A 24,217-nucleotide genomic window follows, 5' to 3' on the forward strand; every position below is an offset into this window, starting at 1 on the left:
GTCCAACATGGCGACACAAAGCGGAGAAACCGCCGCATGCCACATGGGCAGTGCGGTGGAGTCCGCATTGGATGCAGCGGATTGTACGCATGGCACTGGCGCTGACATAAAGGAGGGACGCGGGGAAGCCGCCGCTTGCTTGGAGAACGGTGCGGCGGCCCCCGCGCCTGAATCAGCTGATACATTGCAAAACATGTCTGGTGTGGCTGGGACTGCTAGTCCACACAGGTTCAGAAGGACACACGCGCGTGCGCTGAGAGGCAGAGCTTATATGACACCCAGAGAAGAGTCAGCTGACCAAGCTGGTCAGCTGACATTTCCACCACCATCCATTGGTCCAGCACTTAGGGGTGGCGCTGGAGAGCGCTAAAGTATATATACTGGGTGCTGGACATTTCTCTGGTGTCTGGCGTTGCGATCACTACGTGGTAGCACTCAGACCTTGTCTGTATCTGTGTTCTAGCATAGTTTCCAAAGGTGTTGACGGCCAAGGAACTCACACCTTAGCGTTAGGAATTTGAACTGTATTATTTGTTATGACCTTCTGCCTGCCTGACTATTCCTTTGAACTCTGATTCTGTACCTTGCTATTTCTGATATCCTGTTGCCAAACTCTGCTCGTTCCTGGACCCTGTATTTGCCTCCTGATTCTGTACCTTGCTATTTCTGATATCCTGTTGCCAAACTCTGCTCGTTCCTGGACTCTGTATTTGTTTCCTGATTCTGTACCCTGCTATTCTGATACTCCGTTGCCAAACTCAGCCTGTTCATTGGATTCTGTTTCTGTCTCCTGAATCTGTACTTTATCTGTCTGTGTGGTTACGACCTGGCTTGCCCGACCTCGAGAACTAGCCTTACTTTCAGAGGCAGTTACCAGATCTGTTAGTGACACCTTCTCACTGGTGTCACTCACACTCTGTCCTTCCTACCTTCAGCCTAGCTCCTCCCCCCGGGAGAGTCTAGGCCTACGGAAGGAACCTTAAAAAGTAAAGGAGCGCAGGTAGTAAAATCTTAAAGTTGGACTTTATTGTCTAGTAGTCAATGTAATTTTTCAACATATAAAAAAAGTTTATTCAACCAAAACCATTAATACTTCAAAGTTTCTTCCCACATACAAACCATACAACACATTCATACATGGGAGCTGTGCGGTGCTCTAAAATGAAAAATGTCAGCAATAAAATATTCTAATAAAAAATACGTATTACGCATATATGTAAACAATTGCAGATAAATCTCGCAAAAAATGATCCTGTGTGAGATGGTCAATTACAGATGCACTGTCATTTTTTTCCCTGGGGGAATATACTTTAGCTGTATGTGTGAAGGGTCGGTGACCACTGTGGCCAGTATACTTCAGGCAAATGGATAATAACTAAACTCGTGGGTGACAGTCACTCCAATGTCGCTCCACATTACCTCGTTCCTTCGTGTAGTCCTTTGATCTACCGTGCTGGCCTCACAGTCACCCCGTAGTGATCCCCGCCAGTATACAGATTTTTTTGCAATACAGTCGGCGCGTACACCCGGACCAGCGCTGCAACTCACGTTCCGGCTGGTTCTTCCTGGTGTGACGCCACTCGCTCTCGCGATAGTTCTGGGTCACTTGCGCTGCAATCCTTCTCACGGAGAGAGGAAGTGGATTGTTTGTGCGTTCCACCTTGGTCCTTCCTGATTCTCCAAAGTACTGTACGCAATAAGTTTATGCAGGATGATAAACGGTGATTCCAGATTACAATCTAGGTACCTTTGAAAGTCTTTGGGGCGCCCCTCCAGACCTCAGATTGACATGTTTCGACAAATCCGTTTGTCTTCATCAGAATCAGCACCTGGATTGTTACTGAGAAACTCCATCTTTAAATACTCTTTGTACTCCTCCTCTTCCTGTTTTTTCCATGAGTCATTCAAACTGAATGGATCTATCAAATTCCAATGAATAAATGTATTTACCCCCCTAAACCACTCTCAATATATATTAATTATATGAAAAAAATGTTTTAAAATTAAATAATTTAAAATGCACATCAATCGTGCCAAAAGTTACATGCATATATCAATCTATACACACATATATGTATTCACGTGTGCGCATCCTTATATAGGCGTCATGGGATAAAGCTCAAATTACCCCCATCCGCCCTCACGTATATACATACTGGTTACAGATCCATATGGCATCTCCTAAACACAACACTGCTGCTCCCATCTGGCACTGCACAACTCCCCATACATACCATACTCCCACATATCACCATATATGCATACCAACTCATTATAAAAACCCATAAATCTCCATTTCCTCATTTAATCCCTTTGGGGCCAAGGTCTCAAGATTAAAAATCCATCTGCTCTCACTCCTAGACATTTTGGCTATATAATTACCCCCTCTAGAATCACGTATAATCTTCTCTATCCCGAAGAATTTTGTGTTATACACATTACACGCATGGTGTTTTTTATAGTGTTTGGATAAGGGATGTTCCTCCCACCCTTTGCGTATATTATTAAAATGTTCACCCACTCGTTTATGTAATTCTCTTTTGGTACGGCCAATATACTTTTTCCCACACGGACAGATCAAACAATAGATGGCACCCTTGGTATCACAAGTAATTAGTTGTTCAATTTCATATTCCCCATTTGGCCCTTCCACTGACCTTACTTTGGGGTAACCTCTAGTACTGCGGCAATTCTTACATCTACCGCATCTCACAAATCCCCGGAGTGATTCTTTATTCGTTATTCTGTTCTGACTGACTGCTGCGGTAGCTATTTTGAGACCAACATTCCCTGGTTTTCTATATATAAACTCTGGATTATCAGGCAATAATTCATTTAACACTTTATCTTCTCTCAACAGATACCAATGTTTATTAATCAATTTTTTCACCAAAAAACTTTGTGCACAATATTTGAGATTGATTTTTAGGGAATGATCCCCAACATTATCCCTCTGTTTCTTAATAAGTAAATCTTCACGTTTCATTTGATCTACCGTGCATTTTGCATTTTCAATTATATGATCTTCATAACCCTTTTCTTTAAATTTTTTGCATAATTCATCTCTTTCCATCTTATAGTTCTCTTCATTGGTACAATTCCGTTTCAATCTCACTAGTTGCCCCTTGGGAACATTATTCAACCATGCGGGTAGATGGCAACTCGTGGCGAGTATATATCCGTTCACGTCTGTCGGTTTTTTATATGTGCAAGTTTTTATTTTAGAGTTCTCCACATAAATTTTCAAGTCCAAGAAATTTACAGTTTCTCGGCTAGTGACAGACGTGAACCGTATACCCCTATCATTATTATTAATCCCATTCAAAAACCCCTGTAGGGAGTCCATTGAGTCCCTCCAGACGAATAGGACGTCGTCTATAAACCTTTTCCAGAGGACCATGCTCGCCCCGGGCCCGCCCGGCCCCTGGACATTAACCATCTCCCAGTGGGCCATGAATAAATTAGCATAACTCGGGGCGAACCTGGTCCCCATCGCCGTCCCACTCGTCTGGAGGAACCACTCCCCCTCAAACTGAAAGAAATTATGTTCCAATATGAATCGAATTGAATCCACAATGAATTGTTTCTGTTCTAACTCTAAATTCGAGTCCTGCGCTAGATAATATTGAGAGGCTTCAATCCCCTGCTCATGTTGTATAATTGTATATAGCGCTGTGACATCCAGAGTCCCCAGTATCCAGCCATCTTCCCATTCTAACCCATTAAGGAGATTCAAAACATGCTTAGAATCCTCCAGGTAGGCCGGGGTGTCCCGTACAGTACTTTGGAGAATCAGGAAGGACCAAGGTGGAACGCACAAACAATCCACTTCCTCTCTCCATGAGAAGGATTGCAGCGCAAGTGACCCAGAACTATCGCGAGAGCGAGTGGCGTCACACCAGGAAGAACCAGCCGGAACGTGAGTTGCAGCGCTGGTCCGGGTGTACGCGCCGACTGTATTGCAAAAAAATCTGTATACTGGCGGGGATCACTACGGGGTGACTGTGAGGCCAGCACGGTAGATCAAAGGACTACACGAAGGAACGAGGTAATGTGGAGCGACATTGGAGTGACTGTCACCCACGAGTTTAGTTATTATCCATTTGCCTGAAGTATACTGGCCACAGTGGTCACCGACCCTTCACACATACAGCTAAAGTATATTCCCCCAGGGAAAAAAATGACAGTGCATCTGTAATTGACCATCTCACACAGGATCATTTTTTGCGAGATTTATCTGCAATTGTTTACATATATGCGTAATACGTATTTTTTATTAGAATATTTTATTGCTGACATTTTTCATTTTAGAGCACCGCACAGCTCCCATGTATGAATGTGTTGTATGGTTTGTATGTGGGAAGAAACTTTGAAGTATTAATGGTTTTGGTTGAATAAACTTTTTTTATATGTTGAAAAATTACATTGACTACTAGACAATAAAGTCCAACTTTAAGATTTTACTACCTGCGCTCCTTTACTTTTTAAGGTATAATTGTGTCAGAAATTTGGCAGTGAGGTTAAGGGGCCCATCACTGCAATAAAGGAAGCAGCAGGTGGAAGGACTGTCCTTGTATAATATCAATAGAAGGAATAAGCAGCGCCGTCTAGAATAATATACTACGGAAGGAACATTCCTTTTGTGTACTTAAAGTATTACTGTTGCATTAACACTCACTCGTCTCTCAGGTGTCCAGAGGTTAGAATATATATATGATTATCGGTGATACTGCATATCACCAATAATCGGGTATATTCTGCATTTTCGGTGATACTGCACTTCACCGGTAATCAGACCCTCTCTGTGTTACACCGATCGTTACAGGGATAAAGTAAAGATGAGGGCCAAAGCGTTACAACAAGATTGCCCAATTGCCTGTTCAGAAGCATCCAGAAGTAGGGTCAGCATGTTTGAGTATGACACCTTCAACTTGTCAAGTGCTAACTGGACCTCCATCATCCATGAAAACAGTTGACCCTTCTTGGTAAGCTGAGTGATGGGGACCACAATCGAAGAAAACCCCTTGATCAACCTTTGGTAAAAAGTTGGCAAAGCCGATAAAACGCTGAAACCACTTCTTGTCTACAGAGTCTGGCCAATCCAATACTGCTGACACCATCTGATGGTCCATAGCCAGACCTACTGGCAAGATACAGAATCCCAGGAATTTAATCTTCTCCTTTTCCAATTCACATTTTTCAGCCATGGCGTACAACCTGAGTCCTGAGTCTGCCAAGCAGTTTTTGAACTTGTATTTTCACTAAGTGTCAATGAAAAGATCGGGATATCATCCAGGTAGACTTCCATGAAGTAGTCCAGAAATTCTCAAAAGATGTCATTCACAAAATGCTGAAACGTGGCTGGAGTATTGCAAAGGCTGAAAGGCTTCACCCTGTACTCAAAATGACCGCAGTGCGAATGAAAGGCGGGCTTCCACTTGTCCCCATTTCTGATACGAATGAGATTGTAGGCTCCTCGAAAATCCAGCTTGGAGAAAATTTTTGCTGTTTTTCCTGATCATGAGGCTGGACTCCAAATTCGCAATCGCCTCTCGATCATGGATTCAGTTCGGGATGCACTCGTGGTCGTGGTCCAAATCCGGCTCGTGATCACGGCCATGTTTATAAACTGAAAACCCGCCGACTTTAGTGGTTGATAGCAAAGCTCCCTTACATGATATAAACACCACATTTGCAGGATATATTAAGTAGAATAGTGGGAACAAGGGGAATTTTTTCAAAAAGACCTTATTGTTTTGAGAAAATGATTTTAAAGTTTCAAAGGAAAATAGTAAACATTTAAATGTGGTAAATGACAGTTAATGTATTTACCGCATTTGCATGTATACTTTTTTCCTTCGAAACTTGAAATCATGTAGTGATCATGTAGTCAAAGGGCCCAAGCTTGAGGTTCTGCCTCAAGAGGGGAATTATCATAACTACATTTAATCACTCATTCATGCATGTTCTGGGTAACGTAGGAAAGTATAAGTGACAGGTACTCTTGAATGTCCTGAATTTACAGTGATCACCTGAGGACCAGTCTGGAAGAGGCACCTTAGGTTCAGGCACTGGAGCTAGCACCAGGATAGGAGGAACGACCATGACAGGCACTGGAGCTAGCACCAGGATAGGAGGAACGACCATGACAGGCACTGGAGCTAGCACCAGGATAGGAGGAACGACCATGACAGGCACTGGAGCTAGCACCAGGATAGGAGGAACGACCATGACAGGCACTGGAGCTAGCACCAGGATAGGAGGAACGACCGGGACAGGCACTGGAGCTAGCACCAGGATAGGAGGAACGACCATGACAGGCACTGGAGCTAGCACCAGGATAGGAGGAACGACGATGACAGGAACTGGCATTGGAGTTAATTCCAGGGAAATAGACACAATTTGAATTTGTTCTTGTTGATTCTGGATTGTGGAGCGGAGGCTGGAGACCACATTGTACAGGTCTCCTCTCCGGCAGGGTTCATGTTTAGCTGCAGCATACTATCAGGGTCCTGTTGATCTCGGCACCGGTGATTGGTGCGGGCACGTCCAGAGTGTGGAGTCTGAGTAAGCATGGGTCTTCACCAACATACCCCACAAGGGATACGCTCTAACAGCTGTCAGACTACTTTGCTGCCTGGTGCCAACCAAGTCATGACCCCTCGGACTACCCCACCAGAGACAAGAAGAACAGGAGGGGTTACCTGGCCATAAGGGAAGGAGAAAGAGCAGCAATGTGACAGGACTCACTGGCAAAACTGGTGTGACAGAACTGACTAGTGAGAATGAAAGAACTGGCATGACAGGACTGACTGGACTGGACTGGCGTGACAGGACTGACTGGACTGGTGTGACAGGACTGACTGGACTGGACTGGCGTGACAGGACTGACTGGACTAGTGTGACAGGACTGACTGGACTGGACTGGCGTGACAGGACTGACTGGACTGGTGTGACAGGACTGACTGGACTGGACTGGCGTTACAGGAATGACTGGACAGGACTGGCATGGCAGGACTGACTGGACTGGACTGGCATGACAGGAATTACTGGCAGGACAGGACTAAGGAACGTCGTGGATGCAACAGCACTGGGCGTTTGATTGGTCAGGGTTTAAATACCCTAACCTGTGTGCGAGTGCTGAAGCCACGCCCCAACCTGGATGTAAAAGGGCCACTCGCACGTGTGAAAAATCCAAATCCTTCTCAGTTTAGGTTCCCTTTAATGAATCAGCTTCTTCATTATTCCAGCATATTGGAGCTAATCTTACCAGTGTAAGACCAGAGCGATGTAAGACTTTCTCTGCCTATGTAGTATTATCAGAATATCTAACAGCATTTTTCCAAATATTCTGCCATTCCTCAGCTGACAGAGGTCTCTTTATATCCCGTTCAGATTGTCTTTGCTATCTAACGATTCCCCCAGAGTCAAGAGTGGGCAAGACTCTGTACACCTCCGAAATAGATTGTTTAGCCGGATCCTTAGCCGGATAGCAGCTACATGTATGCATCACATGACACAGAGCATGGATAGCAGCTACATGTATGCATCACGTGACACAGAGTATGGATAGCAGCTACATGTATGCGTCACGTGACACAGAGCATGGATAGCAGCTACATGTATGCATCACGTGACACACAGCATGGATAGCAGCTACATGTATGCATCACGTGACACACAGCATGGATAGCAGCTACATGTATGCATCACATGACACACAGCATGGATAGCAGCTACATGTATGCATCACGTGACATACAGCATGGATAGCAGCTACATGTATGCATCACATGACACACAGCATGGATAGCAGCTACATGTATGCATCACGTGACACACAGCATGGATAGTAGCTACATGTATGCATCACGTGACACACAGCATGGATAGCAGCTACATGTATGCATCACATGACACACAGCATGGATAGCAGCTACATGTATGCATCACCTGACACAGAACATGGATAGCATCTACATGTATGCATCATGTGACACAGAGCATGGATAGTAGCTACATGTATGCATCACGTGACACAGAGCATGGATAGCAGCTACATGTATGCATCACGTGACACACAGCATGGATAGCAGCTACATGTATGCATCACATGACACAGAGCATGGATAGCAGCAACATGTATGCATCACATGACACACAGCATGGATAGCAGCTACATGTATGCATCACGTGACACACAGCATGGATAGCAGCTACATGTATGCATCACGTGACACACAGCATGGATAGCAGCTACATGTATGCATCACATGACACACAGCATGGTTAGCAGCTACATGCATGCATCACATGACACACAGCATGGATAGCAGCTACATGTATGCATCACGTGACACACAGCATGGTTAGCAGCTACATGCATGCATCACATGACACAGAGCATGGATAGCAGCTACATGTATGCATCACATGACACACAGCATGGATAGCAGCTACATGTATGCATCACGTGACACACAGCATGGATAGCAGCTACATGTATGCATCACGTGACACACAGCATGGATAGCAGCTACATGTATGCATCACGTGACACAGAGCATGGATAGCAGCTACATGTATGCATCACGTGACACACAGCATGGATAGCAGCTACATGTATGCATCACGTGACACACAGCATGGTAAGCAGCTACATGCATGCATCACGTGACACACAGCATGGATAGCAGCTACATGTATGCATCACGTGACACACAGCATGGTTAGCAGCTACATGCATGCATCACATGACACAGAGCATGGATAGCAGCTACATGTATGCATCACATGACACAGAGCATGGATAGCAGCTACATGTATGCATCACGTGACACACAGCATGGATAGCAGCTACATGTATGCATCACATGACACACAGCATGGATAGCAGCTACATGTATGCATCACGTGACACACAGCATGGATAGCAGCTACATGTATGCATCACGTGACACACAGCATGGATAGCAGCTACATGTATGCATCACATGACACAGAGCATGGACAGCAGCTACATGTATGCATCACGTGACACACAGCATGGATAGCAGCTACATGTATGCATCACGTGACACACAGCATGGATAGCAGCTACATGTATGCATCACATGACACACAGCATGGTTAGCAGCTACATGCATGCATCACATGACACACAGCATGGATAGCAGCTACATGTATGCATCACGTGACACACAGCATGGATAGCAGCTACATGTATGCATCACGTGACACAGAGCATGGATAGCAGCTACATGTATGCATCACATGACACACAGCATGGATAGCAGCTACATGTATGCATCACGTGACACACAGCATGGATAGCAGCTACATGTATGCATCACGTGACACACAGCATGGATAGCAGCTACATGTATGCATCACGTGACACACAGCATGGATAGCAGCTACATGTATGCATCATGTGACACACAGTATGGATAGCAGCTACATGTATGCATCACATGACACACAGCATGGTTAGCAGCTACATGTATGCATCACATGACACAGAGCATGGATAGCAGCTACATGTATGCATCACATGACACAGAGCATGGTTAGCAGCTACATGCATGCATCACATGACACACAGCATGTATAGCAGCTACATGTATGCATCACGTGACACACAGCATGGATAGCAGCTACATGTATGCATCATGTGACACACAGCATGGATAGCAGCTACATGTATGCATCATGTGACACACAGCATGGATAGCAGCTACATGTATGCATCACATGACACACAGCATGGTTAGCAGCTACATGTATGCATCACATGACACAGAGCATGGATAGCAGCTACATGTATGCATCACATGACACAGAGCATGGTTAGCAGCTACATGCATGCATCACATGACACACAGCATGGATAGCAGCTACATGTATGCATCACGTGACACACAGCATGGTTAGCAGCTACATGTATGCATCACGTGACACAGAGCATGGATAGCAGCTACATGTATGCATCACATGACACAGAGCATGGATAGCAGCTACATGTATGCATCACATGACACACAGCATGGATAGCAGCTACATGTATGCATCACATGACACACAGCATGGATAGCAGCTACATGTATGCATCACATGACACACAGCATGGATAGCAGCTACATGTATGCATCACATGACACACAGCATGGTTAGCAGCTACATGTATGCATCACATGACACAGAGCATGGATAGCAGCTACATGTATGCATCACATGACACAGAGCATGGTTAGCAGCTACATGCATGCATCACATGACACACAGCATGGATAGCAGCTACATGTATGCATCACGTGACACACAGCATGGTTAGCAGCTACATGCATGCATCACATGACACAGAGCATGGATAGCAGCTACATGTATGCGTCACATGACACAGAGCATGGATAGCAGCTACATGTATGCATCACATGACACACAGCATGGATAGCAGCTACATGCATGCATCACGTGACACAGAGCATGGATAGCAGCTACATGTATGCATCACATGACACACAGCATGGATAGCAGCTACATGCATGCATCACATGACACACAGCATGGATAGCAGCTACATGCATGCATCACATGACACACAGCATGGATAGCAGCTACATGTATGCATCACGTGACACAGAGCATGGATAGCAGCTACATGTATGCATCACATGACACACAGCATGGATAGCAGCTACATGTATGCATCACATGACACAGAGCATGGATAGCAGCTACATGCATGCATCACATGACACACAGCATGGATAGCAGCTACATGTATGCATCACGTGACACACAGCATGGTTAGCAGCTACATGTATGCATCACATGACACACAGCATGGATAGCAGCTACATGTATGCATCACGTGACACAGAGTATGGATAGCAGCTACATGTATGCGTCACGTGACACAGAACATGGATAGCAGCTACATGTATGCATCACGTGACACACAGCATGGATAGCAGCTACATGTATGCATCACGTGACACACAGCATGGATAGCAGCTACATGTATGCATCACATGACACACAGCATGGATAGCAGCTACATGTATGCATCACGTGACATACAGCATGGATAGCAGCTACATGTATGCATCACGTGACACACAGCATGGTTAGCAGCTACATGTATGCATCACATGACACACAGCATGGATAGCAGCTACATGTATGCATCACGTGACACAGAGTATGGATAGCAGCTACATGTATGCGTCACGTGACACAGAACATGGATAGCAGCTACATGTATGCATCACGTGACACACAGCATGGATAGCAGCTACATGTATGCATCACGTGACACACAGCATGGATAGCAGCTACATGTATGCATCACATGACACACAGCATGGATAGCAGCTACATGTATGCATCACGTGACATACAGCATGGATAGCAGCTACATGTATGCATCACATGACACACAGCATGGATAGCAGCTACATGTATGCATCACGTGACACACAGCATGGTTAGCAGCTACATGTATGCATCACATGACACACAGCATGGATAGCAGCTACATGTATGCATCACGTGACACAGAGTATGGATAGCAGCTACATGTATGCGTCACGTGACACAGAACATGGATAGCAGCTACATGTATGCATCACGTGACACACAGCATGGATAGCAGCTACATGTATGCATCACGTGACACACAGCATGGATAGCAGCTACATGTATGCATCACATGACACACAGCATGGATAGCAGCTACATGTATGCATCACGTGACATACAGCATGGTTAGCAGCTACATGTATGCATCACATGACACAGAGCATGGACAGCAGCTACATGTATGCATCACATGACACACAGCATGGATAGCAGCTACATGTATGCATCACGTGACACACAGCATGGATAGCAGCTACATGTATGCATCACGTGACACACAGCATGGATAGCAGCTACATGTATGCATCACATGACACACAGCATGGATAGCAGCTACATGTATGCATCACCTGACACAGAACATGGATAGCATCTACATGTATGCATCATGTGACACAGAGCATGGATAGTAGCTACATGTATGCATCACGTGACACAGAGCATGGATAGCAGCTACATGTATGCATCACGTGACACACAGCGTGGATAGCAGCTACATGTATGCATCACATGACACAGAGCATGGATAGCAGCAACATGTATGCATCACATGACACAGAGCATGGATAGCAGCTACATGTATGCATCACATGACACACAGCATGGATAGCAGCTACATGTATGCATCACGTGACACACAGCATGGATAGCAGCTACATGTATGCATCACGTGACACACAGCATGGATAGCAGCTACATGTATGCATCACGTGACACACAGCATGGATAGCAGCTACATGTATGCATCACGTGACACACAGCATGGATAGCAGCTACATGTATGCATCACATGACACACAGCATGGTTAGCAGCTACATGCATGCATCACATGACACACAGCATGGATAGCAGCTACATGTATGCATCACATGACACACAGCATGGATAGCAGCTACATGTATGCATCACGTGACACACAGCATGGATAGCAGCTACATGTATGCATCACGTCACACAGAGCATGGATAGCAGCTACATGTATGCATCACGTGACACAGAGCATGGATAGCAGCTACATGTATGCATCACGTGACACACAGCATGGATAGCAGCTACATGTATGCATCACGTGACACACAGCATGGTTAGCAGCTACATGCATGCATCACATGACACAGAGCATGGATAGCAGCTACATGTATGCATCACATGACACACAGCATGGATAGCAGCTACATGTATGCATCACGTGACACACAGCATGGATAGCAGCTACATGTATGCATCACGTGACACACAGCATGGTTAGCAGCTACATGCATGCATCACATGACACAGAGCATGGATAGCAGCTACATGTATGCATCACATGACACACATCATGGATAGCAGCTACATGTATGCATCACGTGACACACAGCATGGATAGCAGCTACATGTATGCATCACGTGACACACAGCATGGATAGCAGCTACATGTATGCATCACATGACACACAGCATGGATAGCAGCTACATGTATGCATCACGTGACACACAGCATGGATAGCAGCTACATGTATGCATCACGTGACACACAGCATGGATAGCAGCTACATGTATGCATCACGTGACACACAGCATGGATAGCAGCTACATGTATGCATCACGTGACACACAGCATGGTTAGCAGCTACATGCATGCATCACATGACACAGAGCATGGATAGCAGCTACATGTATGCATCACATGACACACAGCATGGATAGCAGCTACATGTATGCATCACGTGACACACAGCATGGATAGCAGCTACATGTATGCATCACGTGACACACAGCATGGATAGCAGCTACATGTATGCATCATGTGACACACAGCATGGATAGCAGCTACATGTATGCATCACATGACACACAGCATGGTTAGCAGCTACATGTATGCATCACATGACACAGAGCATGGATAGCAGCTACATGTATGCATCACATGACACAGAGCATGGTTAGCAGCTACATGCATGCATCACATGACACACAGCATGTATAGCAGCTACATGTATGCATCACGTGACACACAGCATGGATAGCAGCTACATGTATGCATCATGTGACACACAGCATGGATAGCAGCTACATGTATGCATCATGTGACACACAGCATGGATAGCAGCTACATGTATGCATCACATGACACACAGCATGGTTAGCAGCTACATGTATGCATCACATGACACAGAGCATGGATAGCAGCTACATGTATGCATCACATGACACAGAGCATGGTTAGCAGCTACATGCATGCATCACATGACACACAGCATGGATAGCAGCTACATGTATGCATCACGTGACACACAGCATGGTTAGCAGCTACATGTATGCATCACGTGACACAGAGCATGGATAGCAGCTACATGTATGCATCACATGACACAGAGCATGGATAGCAGCTACATGTATGCATCACATGACACACAGCATGGATAGCAGCTACATGTATGCATCACATGACACACAGCATGGATAGCAGCTACATGTATGCATCACATGACACACAGCATGGATAGCAGCTACATGTATGCATCACATGACACACAGCATGGTTAGCAGCTACATGTATGCATCACATGACACAGAGCATGGATAGCAGCTACATGTATGCATCACATGACACAGAGCATGGTTAGCAGCTACATGCATGCATCACATGACACACAGCATGGATAGCAGCTACATGTATGCATCACGTGACACACAGCATGGTTAGCAGCTACATGCATGCATCACATGACACAGAGCATGGATAGCAGCTACATGTATGCGTCACATGACACAGAGCATGGATAGCAGCTACATGTATGCATCACATGACACACAGCATGGATAGCAGCTACATGCATGCATCACGTGACACAGAGCATGGATAGCAGCTACATGTGTGCATCACATGACACACAGCATGGATAGCAGCTACATGCATGCATCACATGACACACAGCATGGATAGCAGCTACATGCATGCATCACATGACACACAGCATGGATAGCAGCTACATGTATGCATCACGTGACACAGAGCATGGATAGCAGCTACATGTATGCATCACATGACACACAGCATGGATAGCAGCTACATGTATGCATCACATGACACAGAGCATGGATAGCAGCTACATGCATGCATCACATGACACACAGCATGGATAGCAGCTACATGTATGCATCACGTGACACACAGCATGGTTAGCAGCTACATGTATGCATCACATGACACACAGCATGGATAGCAGCTACATGTATGCATCACGTGACACAGAGTATGGATAGCAGCTACATGTATGCGTCACGTGACACAGAACATGGATAGCAGCTACATGTATGCATCACGTGACACACAGCATGGATAGCAGCTACATGTATGCATCACGTGACACACAGCATGGATAGCAGCTACATGTATGCATCACATGACACACAGCATGGATAGCAGCTACATGTATGCATCCCGTGACATACAGCATGGATAGCAGCTACATGTATGCATCACGTGACACACAGCATGGTTAGCAGCTACATGTATGCATCACATGACACACAGCATGGATAGCAGCTACATGTATGCATCACGTGACACAGAGTATGGATAGCAGCTACATGTATGCGTCACGTGACACAGAACATGGATAGCAGCTACATGTATGCATCACGTGACACACAGCATGGATAGCAGCTACATGTATGCATCACGTGACACACAGCATGGATAGCAGCTACATGTATGCATCACATGACACACAGCATGGATAGCAGCTACATGTATGCATCACGTGACATACAGCATGGATAGCAGCTACATGTATGCATCACATGACACACAGCATGGATAGCAGCTACATGTATGCATCACGTGACACACAGCATGGTTAGCAGCTACATGTATGCATCACATGACACACAGCATGGATAGCAGCTACATGTATGCATCACGTGACACAGAGTATGGATAGCAGCTACATGTATGCGTCACGTGACACAGAACATGGATAGCAGCTACATGTATGCATCACGTGACACACAGCATGGATAGCAGCTACATGTATGCATCACGTGACACACAGCATGGATAGCAGCTACATGTATGCATCACATGACACACAGCATGGATAGCAGCTACATGTATGCATCACGTGACATACAGCATGGTTAGCAGCTACATGTATGCATCACATGACACAGAGCATGGACAGCAGCTACATGTATGCATCACATGACACACAGCATGGATAGCAGCTACATGTATGCATCACGTGACACACAGCATGGATAGCAGCTACATGTATGCATCACGTGACACACAGCATGGATAGCAGCTACATGTATGCATCACATGACACACAGCATGGATAGCAGCTACATGTATGCATCACCTGACACAGAACATGGATAGCATCTACATGTATGCATCATGTGACACAGAGCATGGATAGTAGCTACATGTATGCATCACGTGACACAGAGCATGGATAGCAGCTACATGTATGCATCACGTGACACACAGCGTGGATAGCAGCTACATGTATGCATCACATGACACAGAGCATGGATAGCAGCAACATGTATGCATCACATGACACAGAGCATGGATAGCAGCTACATGTATGCATCACATGACACACAGCATGGATAGCAGCTACATGTATGCATCACGTGACACACAGCATGGATAGCAGCTACATGTATGCATCACGTGACACACAGCATGGATAGCAGCTACATGTATGCATCACGTGACACACAGCATGGATAGCAGCTACATGTATGCATCACGTGACACACAGCATGGATAGCAGCTACATGTATGCATCACATGACACACAGCATGGTTAGCAGCTACATGCATGCATCACATGACACACAGCATGGATAGCAGCTACATGTATGCATCACATGACACACAGCATGGATAGCAGCTACATGTATGCATCACGTGACACACAGCATGGATAGCAGCTACATGTATGCATCACGTGACACAGAGCATGGATAGCAGCTACATGTATGCATCACGTGACACAGAGCATGGATAGCAGCTACATGTATGCATCACGTGACACACAGCATGGATAGCAGCTACATGTATGCATCACGTGACACACAGCATGGTTAGCAGCTACATGCATGCATCACATGACACAGAGCATGGATAGCAGCTACATGTATGCATCACATGACACACAGCATGGATAGCAGCTACATGTATGCATCACGTGACACACAGCATGGATAGCAGCTACATGTATGCATCACGTGACACACAGCATGGTTAGCAGCTACATGCATGCATCACATGACACAGAGCATGGATAGCAGCTACATGTATGCATCACATGACACACATCATGGATAGCAGCTACATGTATGCATCACGTGACACACAGCATGGATAGCAGCTACATGTATGCATCACGTGACACACAGCATGGATAGCAGCTACATGTATGCATCACATGACACACAGCATGGATAGCAGCTACATGTATGCATCACGTGACACACAGCATGGATAGCAGCTACATGTATGCATCACGTGACACACAGCATGGATAGCAGCTACATGTATGCATCACGTGACACACAGCATGGATAGCAGCTACATGTATGCATCACGTGACACACAGCATGGTTAGCAGCTACATGCATGCATCACATGACACAGAGCATGGATAGCAGCTACATGTATGCATCACATGACACACAGCATGGATAGCAGCTACATGTATGCATCACGTGACACACAGCATGGATAGCAGCTACATGTATGCATCACGTGACACACAGCATGGATAGCAGCTACATGTATGCATCACGTGACACAGAGCATGGATAGCAGCTACATGTATGCATCACGTGACACAGAGCATGGATAGCAGCTACATGTATGCATCACGTGACACACAGCATGGATAGCAGCTACATGTATGCATCATGTGACACACAGCATGGTTAGCAGCTACATGCATGCATCACGTGACACACAGCATGGATAGCAGCTACATGTATGCATCACGTGACACACAGCATGGTTAGCAGCTACATGCATGCATCACATGACACAGAGCATGGATAGCAGCTACATGTATGCATCACATGACACAGAGCATGGATAGCAGCTACATGTATGCATTACGTGACACACAGCATGGATAGCAGCTACATGTATGCATCACATGACACACAGCATGGATAGCAGCTACATGTATGCATCACGTGACACACAGCATGGATAGCACCTACATGTATGCATCACGTGACACACAGCATGGATAGCAGCTACATGTATGCATCACATGACACAGAGCATGGATAGCAGCTACATGTATGCATCACGTGACACACAGCATGGATAGCAGCTACATGTATGCATCACGTGACACACAGCATGGATAGCAGCTACATGTATGCATCACATGACACACAGCATGGTTAGCAGCTACATGCATGCATCACATGACACACAGCATGGATAGCAGCTACATGTATGCATCACGTGACACACAGCATGGATAGCAGCTACATGTATGCATCACGTGACACAGAGCATGGATAGCAGCTACATGTATGCATCACATGACACAGAGCATGGATAGCAGCTACATGTATGCATCACATGACACACAGCATGGATAGCAGCTACATGTATGCATCACGTGACACACAGCATGGATAGCAGCTACATGTATGCATCACGTGACACACAGCATGGATAGCAGCTACATGTATGCATCACGTGACACACAGCATGGATAGCAGCTACATGTATGCATCATGTGACACACAGCATGGATAGCAGCTACATGTATGCATCACATGACACACAGCATGGTTAGCAGCTACATGTATGCATCACATGACACAGAGCATGGATAGCAGCTACATGTATGCATCACATGACACAGAGCATGGTTAGCAGCTACATGCATGCATCACATGACACACAGCATGGATAGCAGCTACATGTATGCATCACGTGACACACAGCATGGATAGCAGCTACATGTATGCATCATGTGACACACAGCATGGATAGCAGCTACAAGTATGCATCATGTGACACACAGCATGGATAGCAGCTACATGTATGCATCACATGACACACAGCATGGTTAGCAGCTACATGTATGCATCACATGACACAGAGCATGGATAGCAGCTACATGTATGCATCACATGACACAGAGCATGGTTAGCAGCTACATGCATGCATCACATGACACACAGCATGGATAGCAGCTACATGTATGCATCACGTGACACACAGCATGGTTAGCAGCTACATGTATGCATCACGTGACACAGAGCATGGATAGCAGCTACATGTATGCATCACATGACACAGAGCATGGATAGCAGCTACATGTATGCATCACATGACACACAGCATGGATAGCAGCTACATGTATGCATCACATGACACACAGCATGGTTAGCAGCTACATGTATGCATCACATGACACAGAGCATGGATAGCAGCTACATGTATGCATCACATGACACAGAGCATGGTTAGCAGCTACATGCATGCATCACATGACACACAGCATGGATAGCAGCTACATGTATGCATCACGTGACACACAGCATGGTTAGCAGCTACATGCATGCATCACATGACACAGAGCATGGATAGCAGCTACATGTATGCGTCACATGACACAGAGCATGGATAGCAGCTACATGTATGCATCACATGACACACAGCATGGATAGCAGCTACATGCATGCATCACGTGACACAGAGCATGGATAGCAGCTACATGTATGCATCACATGACACACAGCATGGATAGCAGCTACATGCATGCATCACATGACACACAGCATGGATAGCAGCTACATGCATGCATCACATGACACACAGCATGGATAGCAGCTACATGTAGGCATCACGTGACACAGAGCATGGATAGCAGCTACATGTATGCATCACATGACACACAGCATGGATAGCAGCTACATGTATGCATCACATGACACAGAGCATGGATAGCAGCTACATGCATGCATCACATGACACACAGCATGGATAGCAGCTACATGTATGCATCACGTGACACACAGCATGGTTAGCAGCTACATGTATGCATCACATGACACACAGCATGGATAGCAGCTACATGTATGCATCACATGACACAGAGCATGGATAGCAGCTACATGCATGCATCACATGACACACAGCATGGATAGCAGCTACATGTATGCATCACGTGACACACAGCATGGTTAGCAGCTACATGCATGCATCACATGACACACAGCATGGTTAGCAGCTACATGCATGCATCACATGACACACAGCATGGATAGCAGCTACATGCATGCATCACATGACACACAGCATGGATAGCAGCTACATGCATGCATCACATGACACACAGCATGGTTAGCAGCTACATGCATGCATCACATGACACACAGCATGGATAGCAGCTACATGCATGCATCACATGACACACAGCATGGATAGCAGCTACATGTATGCATCACGTGACACACAGCATGGATAGCAGCTACATGCATGCATCACATGACACACAGCATGGATAGCAGCTACATGTATGCATCACGTGACACACAGCATGGATAGCAGCTACATGCATGCATCACATGACACACAGCATGGATAGCAGCTACATGTATGCATCACATGACACAGAGCATGGATAGCAGCTACATGTATGCATCACATGACACACAGCATGGATAGCAGCTACATGTATGCATCACATGACACACAGCATGGATAGCAGCTACATGCATGCATCACATGACACACAGCATGGTTAGCAGCTACATGTATGCATCACATGACACACAGCATGGATAGCAGCTACATGTATGCATCACGTGACACAGCATGGATAGCAGCTACATGTATGCATCACATGACACACAGCATGGTTAGCAGCTACATGCATGCATCACATGACACACAGCATGGTTAGCAGCTACATGTATGCATCACGTGACACACAGCATGGATAGCAGCTACATGTATGCATCACGTGACACACAGCATGGATAGCAGCTACATGCATGCATCACATGACACACAGCATGGATAGCAGCTACATGTATGCATCACATGACACACAGCATGGATAGCAGCTACATGTATGCATCACATGACACACAGCATGGTTAGCAGCTACATGTATGCATCACCTGACACAGAGCATGGATAGCAGCTACATGTATGCATCACATGACACACAGCATCTTTAGCAGCTACATGTATGCATCACGTGACACACAGCATGGATAGCAGCTACATGTATGCATCACATGACACACAGCATGGATAGCAGCTACATGCATGCATCACGTGACACACAGCATGGATAGCAGCTACATGTATGCATCACGTGACACACAGCATGGTTAGCAGCTACATGTATGCATCACGTGACACACAGCATGGATAGCAGCTACATGCATGCATCACATGACACACAGCATGGATAGCAGCTACATGCATGCATCACATGACACACAGCATGGATAGCAGCTACATGTATGCATCACATGACACACAGCATGGATAGCAGCTACATGTATGCATCACGTGACACACAGCATGGTTAGCAGCTACATGTATGCATCACGTGACACACAGCATGGATAGCAGCTACATGCATGCATCACATGACACACAGCATGGATAGCAGCCCCGCAGTCTCTATGCCGGAGGTGAAGCAGAAGCAAGCACTGGGGTGTGAATGATTAGCACTATCCTCAGCACATATAGGGGTGAGCATTGCCACTGCAGGGGGTGGGCGAGCTGTTGTGGGCCCCGCAGGACCAGGCTCCCTGGTGCACTCACAATCTCTGCATCCCCTATTATTATTATCAGCTGAATGTTCCCAATGTCCTGCTCTTCTGAGGCTCTCCCTGGATTAGTAACATCTGTCCTCCTTTCCAGGTGACCTGCTCATCCCATCAGTGTGTCTCCTCTTCATTCACGGACGACGTGATGGTAATCGTGCTGCAGGCCACATCACCCGCCCAACCTGCTCTGTGTCTTCATCATTGTCCTCTTTTGTAAGAACAGACTGAGATTTCCTTTGGACTTATGAGCCTGATGTCCTGAAGTCCTTCTGACGGCCTCAGATGATTGGACGGCATACACGATACAGCGATACGGGAGGATTGGATTATTTAGGGTGATCTCCTGAGCATTACATGAGCAGCAGAACAAGGACTTTACAGCCAGAACACACATGTTAAATGTTAATGTGACTTTATGAAACCTCAGAACAGGGCTGTGATTATTGTAATCTCAGAGGGCCCAACCGTCCCGATCTCGTCGGGACTGTCACGATTTGGGGGGGCTCTCCCGCTGTCACGGTATGAGCCCCCCAAGTCCCGGCGGCAGTGGGCAGCATTAAAAAAAAATGATCGAGGCGCCAGCCGCGCGTGGTATGCGGGATGCGGCCGTATCATTACTACCTCCCTCCTTCCTTCCCTTGAGATCTGCCCCCCCCCCTGTGTCCCCGTTAGCAGAGTGCGCAGCGAGCGGAGCGGGCTGTCATTACCTGCGTCCATGCACGCGTACCAATGTCCGGCTTCACTCTGCTTCCTGTGACGTCACAGGAAGCAGGAAGCTGGATAAAGACATCGGTACGCGTGCATGGACGCAGGTAAGATGACAGCCCGCTCCGCTCGCTGCGCACTCTGCTAACGGGGACACAGGGGGGGGGGCAGATCTCAAGGGAGGGAGGTAGTAATGATATGGCCGGATCCCGCATACCACGCGCGGCTGGCGCCTCGATCATTTTTCTATAACTGCTGCCCACTGCCGCCCGGGACTTGGATCTTTTTTTGGCACCCATCCTCACCCTCCTCCCCACCCACGGGCAGGGTGTATGAGGGTATATTTAGTAAAAAAAAATAATAAGGGCATAAATATTAATAAAAAAAAAAATCTTCAAAAAACGATGGTAGGCGTGTCTTGGAGGTGTTGTTGGTTGTGGTTAGGGGTGTGGCCAGTGTCCCGGTTTCTTAGTTTAAAATGTTGGGAGGTATGTAATCTACATAACAGAACAAAGTGCAGAGGAACATTTTACAAACTGATAAGGGGGAGAGAACATTTTACAAGCAATGGGAAGATTGTGGAAGATCTCATTCCAGCCAGGATTCATCGTGCTATCCATAGACCAGCGCAGGCAGACAGCTATTATATCAGTAATGCAGGTATTCAGGTATTCAGTATTATACAGCAGATAACACAACTAAAGGGAACCAAGGTGAGGGGAATAGGGAGGGTGCCCTATTTATTCTCTAATAAACAATGCTGGTTCCCTGGCTACTATGCTACTGTTCTGCCTCTCATACTACCAGCCCAGAATGAGCATGCAGATCAGATGCTGTGACTCCACTGGCTGCATGCTAGTTCCAGGGCTGTGACTCTGCTGGCTGCATGCTTGTTCCAGGGCTGTGACTCTGCTGGCTGCATGCTTGTTCCAGCTTGTTCCAGGGCTGTGATTCCACTGGCTTCATGCTAGTTCCAGGGCTGTGACTCTGCTGGCTTCATGCTTGTTCCAGGGCTGTGACTCCACTGGCTGCATGCTTGTTCCAGGTGTGACTATGCTGGCTGCATGCTTGTTCCAGGTGTGACTATGCTGGCTGCATGCTTGTTCCAGGTGTGACTATGCTGGCTGCATGCTTGTTCCAGGTGTGCCTATGCTGGCTGCATGCTTGTTCCAGGGCTCTGACTCCACTGGCTGCATGCTTGTTCCAGGGCTCTGACTCCACTGGCTGCATGCTTGTTCCAGGGCTGTGACTCAACTGGCTGCACACTTGTTCCAGGGCTCTGAATCCACTGGCTGCATGCTTGTTCCGGGGCTGTGAATCAACTGGCTGCATGCTTGTTCCAGGGATAAGTCAACTGACTTGTTGCAGGTTTATGACTGAGAACAACTAAAGCCAAAAGCTCAGCATGACAGGCAGGAAACTGACATTGTTTATCTGGGAATGAAGATGCAGCCTCCATATTTCTCTCACTTCAGGTTCCCTAATCACACACTATCCAACCGTGATCGACATTACAATCTATATTAAGCTATACATCACCATTCCTGATTGTGTCCACGGATGTGTGGTGGGGCGATGGTGGTGCCCATGTGACCGATACCGCAACCTTCCAGCTGCACACGCCTGCCGGATCCAATTCACAATCTGTGTGTGCAGCCAATAGATCCCTCTGTGATCAGATTCAGTCAGAGTGGGATCTATCTGTTGGTCAATCAGGTGGCAAATCCACCAGTGTATGGCGCCAGTTTAGGGATGGATTTGCACTTTTCTTAACTGCAGTGCAGCTCTAGAAATTCCCCCTAAACTGTTCTAGAAATTCCCCCTAAACTGTCACTATTAAGTACGATTTAGGAAGTTTCTTCTTATCACGCAGAACTGCTCCCCCTGCTGGTTAAAACAGTTTAAGAAGAAAACACTATGAGTAATGCTTTGATAAATCTGGCACATTGTTCTATTTAGTTATGATTTTATGCAGTGAGTTTTTTTTTATTATTATTATTTCTAGGAAAGATGTTTCATATACAAATAGATATGGGACACTTGGAGTGCCCCCTGCAG

The 24,217-nt window shown here is 46.2% G+C and overlaps 1 protein-coding gene across 1 annotated transcript in view; it reads left to right on the top strand.

The window, feature by feature from the left end:
- Positions 1-21,995, top strand: part of LOC137522326 (C-type natriuretic peptide 1-like) — an 89,154-nt gene extending 67,159 nt beyond the window's left edge. The window contains exon 3 of the mRNA XM_068242357.1: positions 21,549-21,995. The gene's annotated coding sequence lies outside the window, so the exon portion shown is untranslated. The remainder of the gene's footprint in view (positions 1-21,548) is intronic.
- The last annotated feature ends 2,222 nt before the right edge of the window (positions 21,996-24,217 follow it).

Source organism: Hyperolius riggenbachi, chromosome 6 (genome assembly GCF_040937935.1).
Source record: "Hyperolius riggenbachi isolate aHypRig1 chromosome 6, aHypRig1.pri, whole genome shotgun sequence".
Lineage (NCBI taxonomy): Eukaryota > Metazoa > Chordata > Amphibia > Anura > Hyperoliidae > Hyperolius > Hyperolius riggenbachi.